Source organism: Myotis yumanensis, unplaced genomic scaffold (assembly GCF_028538775.1).
Source record: "Myotis yumanensis isolate MYYU_CA2020_CCGP unplaced genomic scaffold, mMyoYum1.0.hap1 SCAF_13, whole genome shotgun sequence".
Taxonomy (NCBI): Eukaryota; Metazoa; Chordata; class Mammalia; order Chiroptera; family Vespertilionidae; genus Myotis; species Myotis yumanensis.
The window spans coordinates 39,264,404-39,277,437 of NW_027223764.1; the positions used below are offsets into that span (position 1 = coordinate 39,264,404).

The window sequence follows — 13,034 nt, forward strand, 5'->3', positions numbered from 1 at the left end:
TTCAGAGCCTTTTCCCACATTACTTCAGTTCATACTCATAATTTAATCACATTTTATAGATTATTTAACTTGGAGACTTTAAGTGCTGTTTGCCCAATGTCAAATGTAATTAACAATGCAGAGTTCTTGGTTCAGATACAGTTATTTCTTTTATACAACTGTACTCATATCTACCAGAGTGTCAAAACAATGCCAAGGAAAGAGTTTTGAACCTTAACATACAAATTTAGTTAGTGTGAATGACCTTCTAAAAGCATAGACTATTCTGTTATTCAAAGAATGTGTCTAGTAATTTCCCTCTTATACCAACTACATAGATGCATATAGAACTACAAAATACATTTCTTAGAAGTACTAAGGCTTTAGAGAAGGGAGAGTGAGAAGATTTATATATGTGTGTCACACATTTAAGAATCAAACTACCCACTAAATTGGTTGTTGGGGTCCAACCCCAACGGGTCCAGGGGTCCCCAAAGGTGTGGACGGAGTCGGCGAAGAATGAATGACATGGTGGCAGCATTCAGTTGATCAGCAGCCTAGCCAGGATCTCCAGCCAAGTTCTGTCTAGGATCTCCAGCCAGGTTCTGTTGCCATGTTCTCTCGCTAGGTTCTCCAGCCAGGTTCAGTCACCAGGTTCTTTAGCCAGGTTCTATCCAGGTTCTTTTGCCATGTTCTGTCTAGGTTCTCCAGTGAAGCTCTGTAGCCAGGTTCTGTCCAGGATCTTTTGCCATGTTCTCTGGCTAAGTTCTGGTTAGGATCTGATGAGGTTCTGACGAGGATCTGATGAGGAGCTGATGAGGAGCTGATGAGGAGCTGATCTTTATTGTCTTGTTACATCCATATTTATACCAGCCAATTTTAATCCTGTCAATTTCTATTACAAAGGTTAGGGCGTTTCTTATCTCCATTTCAGGGAGTAAAGATTATGTAGCTTAACTACCCGCCTGACAATTAAGGGGTTGTATCCCTTCCCTAACCTCAGGGAAAAATCCCCACCTGGGGAAACAACCTTTCTCGGAGAGGTGACCTTGGTTAAAACACATAGCACCAAGAAGGTGAGCAAACATATTAAGAACAGTATGCCATATATGCCAGGTCCCTTGAAACAGCAAGGATGGACTGGCTCCCGGCAAATTCCCCCTTTTTATTTTTTAAATGATAATGTATGTAAATCAGCGGCCACCTCTCGGATTGGGTTGTTTAAGACTTGGAAGAAGACTGGCAAGCAATGATAGTAAGCATAGCTATAAACATAGTGGATGGAGTGCACAAGGAGCCTTGTTTCTATAGAAGGTTACTGGTCTCTTCAGTCAAGGGATTTCAGCTGTCCTCAAGTCGGTGGTTTGGTTGTCCTTGTTGATCTGGCTAGCGGGCGGCGTCATTGGCGACAGGCTTCCTGAAGCGTCAGCGAGTTGAAGGGCTGCATCAAAGGGTCCATCAGGGCCGTGCTTGATGGTGGTGTCGGTGTCCAGGGAGGAGTCAGCTGTGCCCTCTGGGTTCAGACGATATGGATGATACCGGGGAGGAGGAGGATGAGGAGGAGACGGAGGGTGGTGTGACATAAGGTCGGATTAGACGGTCTGAAATCCACACAGGTGAGTCTGCATCCTGTGGAAATATACAAGCATCTCCTCTCCCCCAGGTTAAAAGTACATCAGGTCCCTTCCAGGCTCCTGTAAGTAAGTCTTTCCATTTGACGAAATAAGTGAGTTTCTGCTAAATGAAAGTTTCTTTTGCTGATTTACTCAGAGTCCTCGGACTTGGCTGAGAGAGTAGCTTCCACTTCTTGCTTTTCTACCATCTGTTGGGCCTCAGTTGTTAACTTCTTCAGCCGACCCCATGTTGGCACCTCAGTCCCTTGCATAGCCTTCCTTTTCTTCTTTTTTCCGCTTTTCTGTCATTGGGGCAACTCTAAGTCTTGGAACGATGGGACAAGGAGCTTCTCTGGGTCCATTGTGGTGACGCACATAATGCATTTACTCAATCCAAAGCAGGCATTAAAAAGAAAAACCCCAAATGCTCTCTTGTATCCATTTTAAGAGTAGGATTGGCACTTTCCGCTATTACCTGAGTCCTGATCTATCACCCCAGGGAGAGCTTTCCAATCCTGCACTTTTCCGGGGTGGAAAGGCTGTAGTGGGGTTAAGGATAAGGCTCCGTGGGCCTACCTTTTCCCATGCCTCTACATTTACCTTTCCGGCACCTTTCCTTCCTCAGAAAAGCATGGACATACTTCTTGTATAAAACATTCCGTCTGACTGGGAGTAACCTTAACTCCTCTGCTAGCGAGCATATGTGTTAAAAGATCAATACAGAGTCTTTTTTCTTTAGACTCAGTATGGCACATCTTCTCAATCTAAGGATCAATACAGAGTCTTCTTTCTTTGGACTCAGTATGGCACATCTTCTCAATCTAAGGATCAATACAGAGTCTTCTTTCTTGGACTCAGTATGGCACATCTTCTCAATCTAAGTTCTGTACTATCCACCTTCTTACCCTACTTATCCTCTATAGGGGGGTCTGTAGCACCCTGGTGAAGTCCTATCCGTCCCGAGTGTGGGGGTTCTCAATGGGGGTGGGGGATTACCTAGGGGAATCCTGTTCCAAGGGTTCCCAAAGGTGTGGACGGAGTCGGTGAAGACTATCCACCCTCTTTCTACGGTGGAGTCCTATCCGTCCCGAGAGTGGGGCTTACCTAAGGGAATGGGGGGCTTACCTAAGGGTCCCTGTTCGGGCGCCAGATGTTGGGGTCCAACCCCAACGGGTCCAGGGGTCCCCAAAGGTGTGGACGGAGTCGGCGAAGAATGAATGACATGGTGGCAGCATTCAGTTGATCAGCAGCCTAGCCAGGATCTCCAGCCAAGTTCTGTCTAGGATCTCCAGCCAGGTTCTGTTGCCATGTTCTCTCGCTAGGTTCTCCAGCCAGGTTCAGTCACCAGGTTCTTTAGCCAGGTTCTATCCAGGTTCTTTTGCCATGTTCTGTCTAGGTTCTCCAGTGAAGCTCTGTAGCCAGGTTCTGTCCAGGATCTTTTGCCATGTTCTCTGGCTAAGTTCTGGTTAGGATCTGATGAGGTTCTGACGAGGATCTGATGAGGAGCTGATGAGGAGCTGATGAGGAGCTGATGAGGAGCTGATGTGGATCTGATCTTTATTGTCTTGTTACATCCATATTTATACCAGCCAATTTTAATCCTGTCAATTTCTATTACAAAGGTTAGGGCGTTTCTTATCTCCATTTCAGGGAGTAAAGATTATGTAGCTTAACTACCCGCCTGACAATTAAGGGGTTGTATCCCTTCCCTAACCTCAGGGAAAAATCCCCACCTGGGGAAACAACCTTTCTCGGAGAGGTGACCTTGGTTAAAACACATAGCACCAAGAAGGTGAGCAAACATATTAAGAACAGTATGCCATATATGCCAGGTCCCTTGAAACAGCAAGGATGGACCGGCTCCCGGCAATTGGTCAGTGCTTTAACAAAGTAGATTTAATTCTAAATATATATGCAGCCCTCTCCCATATTAAGCAAATACCTGTGTAATTGATTCTCTCTCCTTTTAAGTACTTAAGGATGCATTTGGCACCTGAGGTGTCTACTTTGAGCTTCTAATAATATGTTTGTTTTCCCAGAGCCCTTGCTGCATGAACAATTCAAAGATACATTTGCAGTGACTGTGGTTTAGAGGAGAAGGATACAAATTTGATTGTTTTGTCTTGGTTCTAAGAATTTCTCTGCAAATAGCTGCCATTTAAAAATGTTCTTAACTGAGAAAATTTGATGTAGAATACACTGGCCTGAAATCTTAAACTGGGGGTGGGTGTCGGGGGAGAGGAACCCAACCCAAGGCTCCCCCTTTACTTACAAGTAAGATAGTGATGGTCTAAATTTAGAACTGTATTAACATGAACAAGTATTTCATCCCATAATTAGAGATGAGCTTAGGGGACAAATAAAAAGTAACCCTGAGAGAGGAGCCAATTGTACTTAAATGCATGGCAAAGGGTATATGAGAGCAAAGTTGTCTTGGGCCTGAGCTCAGCTTTGATACATACCATTATTAGGATGGGACAGAAACAAGGAGGTGAAGTTGGAGACACTTAAGACAAGCTTCTCCAACTTAATGAGGCTAAATACTTGTTCTCCTGCCAATGTTTAATATTTTCTCAAAGTAAGTACAGATGAAACTCTCTGTCCAGCGAATTAGATGGGTCCCAGCAGCCACGAGGAGGCAAACAAAGTTCAAACAAACATTGGGAAGTTCGAGCTAATGAAGAGCCCTTGGTATGTTGCCTGGCAGCTAGCAAGTTGCACATTACTATTAATTGAGTCGAATATCATTTGAATTATGGGTTTACTCAAAAGCACGCTTCCTGAGGTAGGAGGCCTGGACAAATAGGGCTAAAAATTAACTCACAAATTCAAAGCCATCTAATTTTAAAAAGAATGATAAGCAACACAGGAAGCTTTTGCAACTAGCCAGCAAAATCGGAGCTTTCAATCAACAATTTCTTTCACAGAAGGTATGGAGCACAGAACGGATTCAGGAGCACAGATGGTATTTTACATTTGCACATGCAATTTCTTTTTTCTCCATTTGTATATAAACCTCTATCTTTTTTTTTTAAGAATGATGGAATTTACCAGTAAAATGCAGCCCTACTTCCTGCTTCTGAAAATGTTGCTCACCTCCATTTCACATTTTAGCAGCAATTTAACTGTCTTTCAGTCTGTGTAGAAAGATTTAAAAATAAACCTCATAAACTCCCCTTTACTATATCCTGAATAATTTCAGATGATTCAATTCCTCCAGAGAGCTAAAACTTTTCCAGTATTTAAAATAACTGCCTTTACCCATCCTTATTCCTAACTACTTTCTTAGAATTAATGCTAAATTTTCATAGAATCTTCAAGCCAAAATCCATCTAGGAGATCATGTTCGTGAAATCCTCTCCTCGCTATATGAGTAATACAGGCTCAGAAAGGCTGGTTACTTGCTCAAGGTCACTTTGCTGATTAATGTAGAGGAGAAAAGTACACCTGCATCACAATCCACAATTACACAGCCACCTGTACAAAAACCAGGACTCCATCAGGACACAAAGCCCTATTCTAAAGTCAGTCAGATTCATTTCTGGGCACAAGGAAGTTATGGGTATTTATTAAAAAATGAATACAAATATCATATTTCATAATTATATCACATTCAAACAAAAATACAATATAAGATTATTGGAGGTAATATACAACATGGTGACTACAGTTTAAAAAAATAATATGGAATGGACTGAAACTCCAGGTTACCAAACAGTACAGGAAACTGGATTTGTAAATTTTGGTAAGGGAGTAATTAAAGACTTCAACATAAACTAGGAAAATGTTTAAAAAGGAATGTTCAAATGAATGTTCAAAGGAATGTTCTTATGTTCAATAGAAAACTATACTATGGAAACAAAGAGAATCAGTTCATCTATCCTCTCACTGTCATGCCGGTTAATTACTCTGGCCCAGGCCTCCCTCCTGAGCTCCGGAATTGAGCAAAGCCTCTCCTCACCATCTCCATTGGCTGTGTCCACACCTCCACATCTTCATCATGTCTAACACCAAACGCACAGCCAAGGTAACTGTGAACCCATTACCCTGGCAGTGTATCCTGTTCCAGAGATGCCCCCAACATGAGGACACGTGCGCATCCAGAAACCTTGAGACCTTCTTCTCATACACCCCTGTTACTAATCCCTTCACCAAATCCTGTCCTACCTAAATGCTCCTGAAAACTTTTCCCTCCACCTCATGGCACCAGCCCCATCCACGCTGCCTTCTCATTTCCCTCATGGGTCTTCTAGTAGTTTCCTAACAGCTTTGCACATATCCCCTCCTGCTTATAGTTCTCCAGAATGGTCTTTTTGTAAATACAAATCAGTTCATGTCACTTTCCTGCTTCAAATCCTTCGTTGGCTTCCAAGCGCTTTGTGATACCATCTGAATCTTTTTTAAATCCCGATAACATTCATACAATGGCCCTACAAAGAACTAATGACCTCTTGGGCCATCTCAAACCAGACTTCTCCCCCTCTACCCCATCCCCATCCCTGCAGTCTCTAGTCAGCTGTTCTGGACTCTCCTTCCATGCTTGCTTCTGATCCTTGGCTCAGTGTTACCTTGGCTTGAAGTATGCTTCCTCCCACCTTCACTCATCTGTTCCTTCATCTCAACTCCTGTGAAACTTCCTTAGGAAAACCTTCCATTAGGTACCCAGCAAGAACAGTTCCCTGTACTTTTCCTCCATAATCAACTTCAAAATTTATAGTTGTGCAACTATTTGTTAAAGTGTCCCCTTACTATAATACCCATGTCTATTTACTCACTCATCCATGAGTATCCTGGACAGTCGTTGGCACATAATACATATTCAATGGTCATTTATGGAATGGACAAATGAGTTAATAAAGAAAAAGAAGGGAGGAAATGAGGGAGGGAGGAGAAAGAGAGCAGGAGTGAGTTATAATATGAAACCCAACAAGAGCTTAGAAAGTTCCATTTCAGGCTTATCTCTTAGCTTGGATCATTGAGAACTAGTAGGACACATACTAGGTCACAGACAAGTGTGTCACACTTTGACCAACTTAACCCAAGTTATCCAAACTTCAGTCAGTTTAAGAGTTTTCCCCTCAGGGACAACAACGTCATAGGAGAGTATCCTGAAATCCCCATATAGAAGAACACTATTTTTAGACACTTTTTGCTGAGATCAGTAGACACCCTAAAATGGACACTTGAGTGACCTTCCCCCAGTGCAACTCCAAGTCCTGGAAAGATTCATGTGTATGTCAGAGACTCCACAGCTCCAGGGCCTCCAAAGTGGATAACGCACAATGCAGAAAGTCCTAAAGTTGGATTGCTATAAAGTCTGTGTGCACGCATTTGTGCCTCCAAGGTTTTGAAGGAGGATATGATCAGCAGGGAAGTGATAGGGAGAGATGCCAACATATGTTACTCCTCTTAAATTATTTAGGACAACAGAATCAAGGCAATTATTATGATTTATAAGTTTCTTTCTGATGTTGTCTTACCATCAGTATCCTCAAATTCAGGGGGAGGCAAGCAGGCCAAATATAATTATGAAAGTGCAAAAGCAGAGAGAGACAGAAAATGCCAATGCAATGCAGTAGAGCACTTCATTTGATTACATGACTTAGGGCATTTGCATAGTTTGGCTCCCATTCAGAGTTTTCTGAAACTAGGATACAATCTCTAAGACACTCAACTCACTTCAACTAGAATCTACACCCCAAATTTAAAGTCACCAATAATTCTTTATATCCAGGAAGCCCATGCATAATTCATATTTATGTTTTAGAAACAAGATTTGCATTCCCAGTTTGGTTTCTATTATGCTCTACTGACTATATTTTTTGTGGGGTGTTATATGAGAGGTCGATGTATAAGAACATGCTGTGCGTAAGCAATTTTATTTTATAGATCAAGGGGGGAAATCCTAGAAACTGAAGAAACCACCATAAATGGACACCCGGGTCCAGGGCCCAGCTTGCTCCCAACTTTCTGCCACTGATGCAGAAGGAACACAGCGATAGAGCAGGGCCCGCAGCTAAGATCTGGGAAATCTGCGATCTCAGGTAAAACTTGTACATCTAGGTTTGAAACGCCCCGAAGAAGCCAATAATCCTCAAAATATCTCCTCGGGACCAGGGAAGACAATAGGGAAAGCTAAGTAATGGTTCTCAAGAGTCTGTGATATCATTGGGAAGATAAGACATAACTAATCATAAGGTAGTTATTAACACACAGCAGCATGTATGAAGTACCAGGGGAGGAATAAAATAAAATTAAAAAGCTGCCACAGTTCAAGGAAGGATGGTTATCGAAGGTTTTGTCTGTTTGTTTGTTTGTTGTTTGTTGTTTGTTTCTGAAGCCTTCATGCAGTAGGTATTTAACCTGGCTCCTGGTAGGACCCAGAGAGAGAGGCAGGGAAGAGGTAACGAGAGGAAACCAGGATGAGTGACAACCCCAAATGCTTGCATTTCTTTATAAAGGGTGCCCTTCTCTCAAGAATAAAAAAATCATCCATGTTATATAAACTAGTGGTGTTTTGTAGGTTAGAGACATTTTCTGCTGGATTTGGTTTTGAAATTGTATTTTTCCACTTACAGCATATATATGGGGGTGGAAAGAGAAGCATCAGCAGGTTAATTTCTACCTTTCAAAGAGATGTGCTGTTTATCATTTAACACAAAACTACTGAAGTATGGAACGCAATTGTGGAAGTCAGTAATACATTTGGAGAAACTGACATTAATGAAAAAACTAGACTACATATATAATTCCTGCTCAGAGTGTTTTATTGTTCAGTCTCAACATGAGAACAGATCTGCTGACACATTCCATTTTTCTCTTCAGAGAGAAAAGTTATTGTTTTATTATTTATCACTCTTATGGCGAAGCCTGCTTATTGGTATTTATTCACCAGTCATCATTTTCCTCATTTTATAGATGCGCATAGAAAAGGTGAATATCAGACTAAAACTGAACAGTAAGTCAGCATCTTATACGACAATTGGAACTCTCAGTCCTATTTATTTAGTTGGATATTTGACATTTGAACTATAATTCTTTCCCCTAAGGCAGCGGTTCTCAACCTGTGGGTTGCGACCCCTTTGGCGGTCGAACGACCCTTTCACAGGGGTCGCCTAAGACCAGCCTGCATATCAGATATTTACATTACAATTCATAACAGTAGCAACATTACAGTTATGAAGTAGCAATGAAAATAATCTTATGGTTGGGGGTGGGTCACAACATGAGGAACTGTTTTAAAGGGCCAGAAGGTTGAGAACCACTGCGGAGTTAGCCATTCTAATAATGTCCAAATGTTTCTCTCCTTCCTTTAGTTCTGATAGAGCTTATAAATTTTTGAGCCCTTCAATTTGATTTTATCTCAAGTATAGATTAATGTGGCAACAAGTAATCATTATTGAAAAAAATGACTGTTGGCAGCAGCATTTAAAAAATACTTAATTCCCTGAACTCATTTCAGCTATATATTGAACAGTGCCATGAGAGTGGCAAGCAGTGAACTATGTAGAAAAAGAAAAAGGACATGATGGAGTGTTTCAATCAATCAGGAGCAATATTATAATCATCTCTATTGGTTATTGAGAACTTACTATTCCAGGAAACACACATATATTATCTTCAGCACTAACAACAAAACTGGAAGGGAGGGATTATTATATTCATTGAACAAAAACCAATATTGTGGCTCAGAGAGGTTAATTAATTGCCCAAGGTCACCCACCTAATATGAGATGGAGATTGACCCTTTCTTTCCATCCCCATTGTTAGTACCTGGTACATGAGCTGGGCCTTCATCATCTCCCACCTACTGTTTTTGCTGTATTCTTATAACATACATGTGTCCTGTTACTGCTCCTCCATATCCATCCCTTGCTCCTGACCTTCTGAGTTCCAGTCCCCCAGGACCAGGAGTGCTGCCTCATGCCCCTGTGCCTGTGGCAGGAATGGCCTTGCTGCTTTCCTCCTAGTGAGTTTCTATTCTTCCTTCAAAGCTCAGCTCTGTCTTCTCTCTGAGGCCTTCCCTCACCCAACCCTAGCAGAGCTGATCATGCCTTCCTGAGGCGGGTGCATAAACAACCGCGTTAAAGGCTGACCTTACTCACTGTTCATGTTTACCTGCATGGAGCCCTCTTAGAGCCTGGGAGGTTCTTTTGCTCCAATTATCTTTTAACTAGAGGCCCGGTACACAAAATTCATGCAAGAGTAGGTCTTCCTTCCCCTGGCTGCCAGCACTGCTTCCCTCTGGCACCCGGGACCTGAGCTTCTCTCCAGCTGCAGGCAGGCACCAGGGACCCGGGCTTCCCTCACAGCCTTGGCTTTGTCCAGAAGGTCGTCCGGAAGGATGTCCGGCCTAATTAGCATATTATGCTTTTATTATTATAGATTACCAGTACCTAGCGCAGTTCTTGAAACCTATCTGGCGTTCAATAAATAGGGATACTCATACTGCCGTGCCTAGAAGTTTAAACTGGACCCAGAGTGATTGCAGATGACATGGAGTATGTCAACTCTTTTTCCATTACAGTCTCACTGAGCTTGAAGTCAGCAGTCTCAAGAACCAAAAGGTGTTCTTTCAAAGCTATGGAGAGAGTTTAAAAAAATTACAAATAAGAGAATTTCATGCTGCGTTTTAGTTAAAAATTAGATCAGTTACTCCTTCATTTGCTGTTCATTTCCCCTGGTACACTTATTAATTATCAAAGATATTAGTTGGTTTGAACAACTGCTTGCTCCCTCATAGTCCATCTGTGCTCTCTTCTCAATAATGCATCGAAGTCATAAGTGCTGGATTTATTGCCTCGGTGATTTCCATGGCACAAATCGTGATTTCACTGCAGCACCGAGCAGAAGGGAAAGCTAATGGGCAAGGCAGAAAATGCTTAATCAATATCACTCGTGGCATACAATTAAAACCCTAAACCCCCAAGCAGATTTTGAAAAGGGCTACACTCAAGACCCCAGTCTCTAGAAATGCATTTTCTGCACTCCAGCGTTGAGAATCACTTTTTTTCCTCCCGAATTCTCAGTTACTTCCCAGGCCTCTTCGGGATGCAGTCTCCAAATAACAGCTGGCCTACAGGAACAGAAATCCCTGAAGGAATGAGGTGGAAATATTTACAGGAAGGGACTTTCCTCCCCCAAACACACGTGTTTTGTCTTTCAGATAAAGTAAAATATCTATTCTGCACCAGCACAGACAAGAACATCTCAGAATCTGGGTGCTGAAAGAAATCTTTAAGATCAGCGATCAGTCCTGGATCTGGAGGAAGCATCCTCAAGCCAGGGTTGCCCTGGGGATAGACCACATTATTATGAGTCAAGGGGTTGACCAGGTTTTGGTGACTGGGAGCCTTCTGCCTCCTACATTCATGAAGTGCTCATGGGTAGGAGTGTCACTGGAACGCTGCACCAGGCAGCATTTCTGCTGTAGTCATGCAATCCGACAGAAGCCACCTGCGTGTTCTGACAATAAAGCAGGTGTGCACCTCAGGATCAGGAGGGTCAAATGGGCTCAGGGGACCACTAAGCATCCTGGTGTAAAGCCTGCTGCATTATTAAACTTCTTGAACTTTGAATCCCTTTAAATACCCTCAGGAGCGATACAATTTATGAGAGAAAGATTCTTCCTTTCTTTAACACGTCGTTAATGCTCTCAAGTACCAAGAAAGGGTCTAAAACGTTCCCCCAGCACCACGGCACAAAAATAAGCCACACAGATGTCTTTTCACTGAACACACTGTGAAAAACGAGGAATCAATATAATGGTGAGCAAATAGGCCTAATAAATTTTTCAATGTTCTTTCATTGGGCTACATCTAGGAAACATTGTCTCAATGCTAAAATGTATAGTCCTATTTTTTCCTATCCTCCTCAACCCCAAAACAGAATGGCCCTATTTCATTGTCTACCTCAACACAACGTTTTAACAATGTCCTTGGAATTTTAACTACAGTTGAGTTATATGTAAAATGCTCTTATTTTCTAGAATTTTTCTGTTCTTAATTTATATTTTCAAATTTCCCTTCAGAATAAGGGAAGAAAACCTGCATTATTCAGATACTAGACAGGGATTACAACACAACAAAACCTAGTACATTTATTAATAAACTGGGTAGTATCCCCCCTACCCTGTCACTTATATGTCTCTCAATTCCATGTCCCATAATAAAAAATTACGAAATCATTAAAAATAAATGTCATTCAAAACACATTAGTTCTCCCCACAAGCATTTGGAGTGGTTCCTATTTCATACTTTTAAGAGTTTGATTTACTTACAAATGCTACAAACATTTTATTAAAATATAAGCAATTAAAGGTGATAAAAAAGCATATGCAGAGAAGAAGCAAGATAAAAGGCAAGAAAATCTAATCTGTTTTCTACTAGGATGAGAGAGAGACATGGTAAATTCAGTTGGGAATATGATCTTTTTCCAAGGCTAATGTCAACTCAAAGAAAAGTTGCCTTGTTTTGACATTTCTCAGGGAGAAGGTAAAACCAAGGGCTCCAGTGTTTTCCTATAAACAAGCACAAAATACCACACCCTGCCAGCATCCCCGCTTTGTATCCATACTCATAACTAAGCTCAAGTTTACCGAGGATTTTTTAACTTTTTATTCACATATTCTGAATGATTATACAAGCTCAGAGATAATAGGCAATCTGTCCTTATATCTATTGCTCCTTGAATTATCCTCAAATATTTGGCAGGATTCTGTGCCTGGAGTGAGAATTCCACAAATAGTTACTAGTGAGAAAGGATAACAGGAAGAAAATACCAAATGCTCCTACTGGGAAAAAATTTATCTAACCATTAGTGTGTGTGTGTGTGTGTGTGTGTGTGTTTGGAAATGTGTGTATACAAACACACAAAGCTTGGAGATATATATGTGTGTGTGTGTGTGTATATATATGTATCTATGAATGTTATATACATAAAATATGTACATATGCTTACAAATCACATTATTATAAATTATATATAATATTGAATATGCTTATATTATCTCATATAATATCAGAAACCCATTCATAGATTTTAAAACCAAATCTGAAGAGAGTTAATCACATATTAAGAAATATATTAATATAAAAATTAATCTATAATTCTACTCTAAGGATCATTTAAGTGAGAGTTTCATTAGTAGCCATGAGAAAATAAAAAATCATTTTTGACTATACTAAATTAGATTCCCTAATTCATATATTTCCTCAATCACTTATTTTTACAAGATTTATAATCAGTTCTTCCATTCAAATTCTGATACTTTGATAAGAGATACTAAAATAACAATAAAAATGGTGAATTGATACTATCTATAATGGTATAAAATTAAAAATTTCACAGAAACCTATGTCCTATACAGACCTATCTGGAATATGTCTATAAATTAAGGGTCATCCTTTTCTTTATCACTCATGTCATTCAGGTTTTGATTAG

The 13,034-nt window shown here is 40.9% G+C and overlaps 2 protein-coding genes across 6 annotated transcripts in view; one reads left to right on the forward strand and one right to left on the reverse strand.

Annotated features, from left to right (window-relative positions):
* Window positions 1-13,034, reverse strand: part of CTNNA3 (catenin alpha 3) — a 1,374,069-nt gene that overhangs the window by 942,331 nt on the left and 418,704 nt on the right. The gene's annotated exons all lie outside the window — the stretch shown is intronic.
* The window catches only part of LRRTM3 (leucine rich repeat transmembrane neuronal 3), a 162,268-nt gene that overhangs the window by 133,535 nt on the left and 15,699 nt on the right, over window positions 1-13,034 (forward strand). The gene's annotated exons all lie outside the window — the stretch shown is intronic.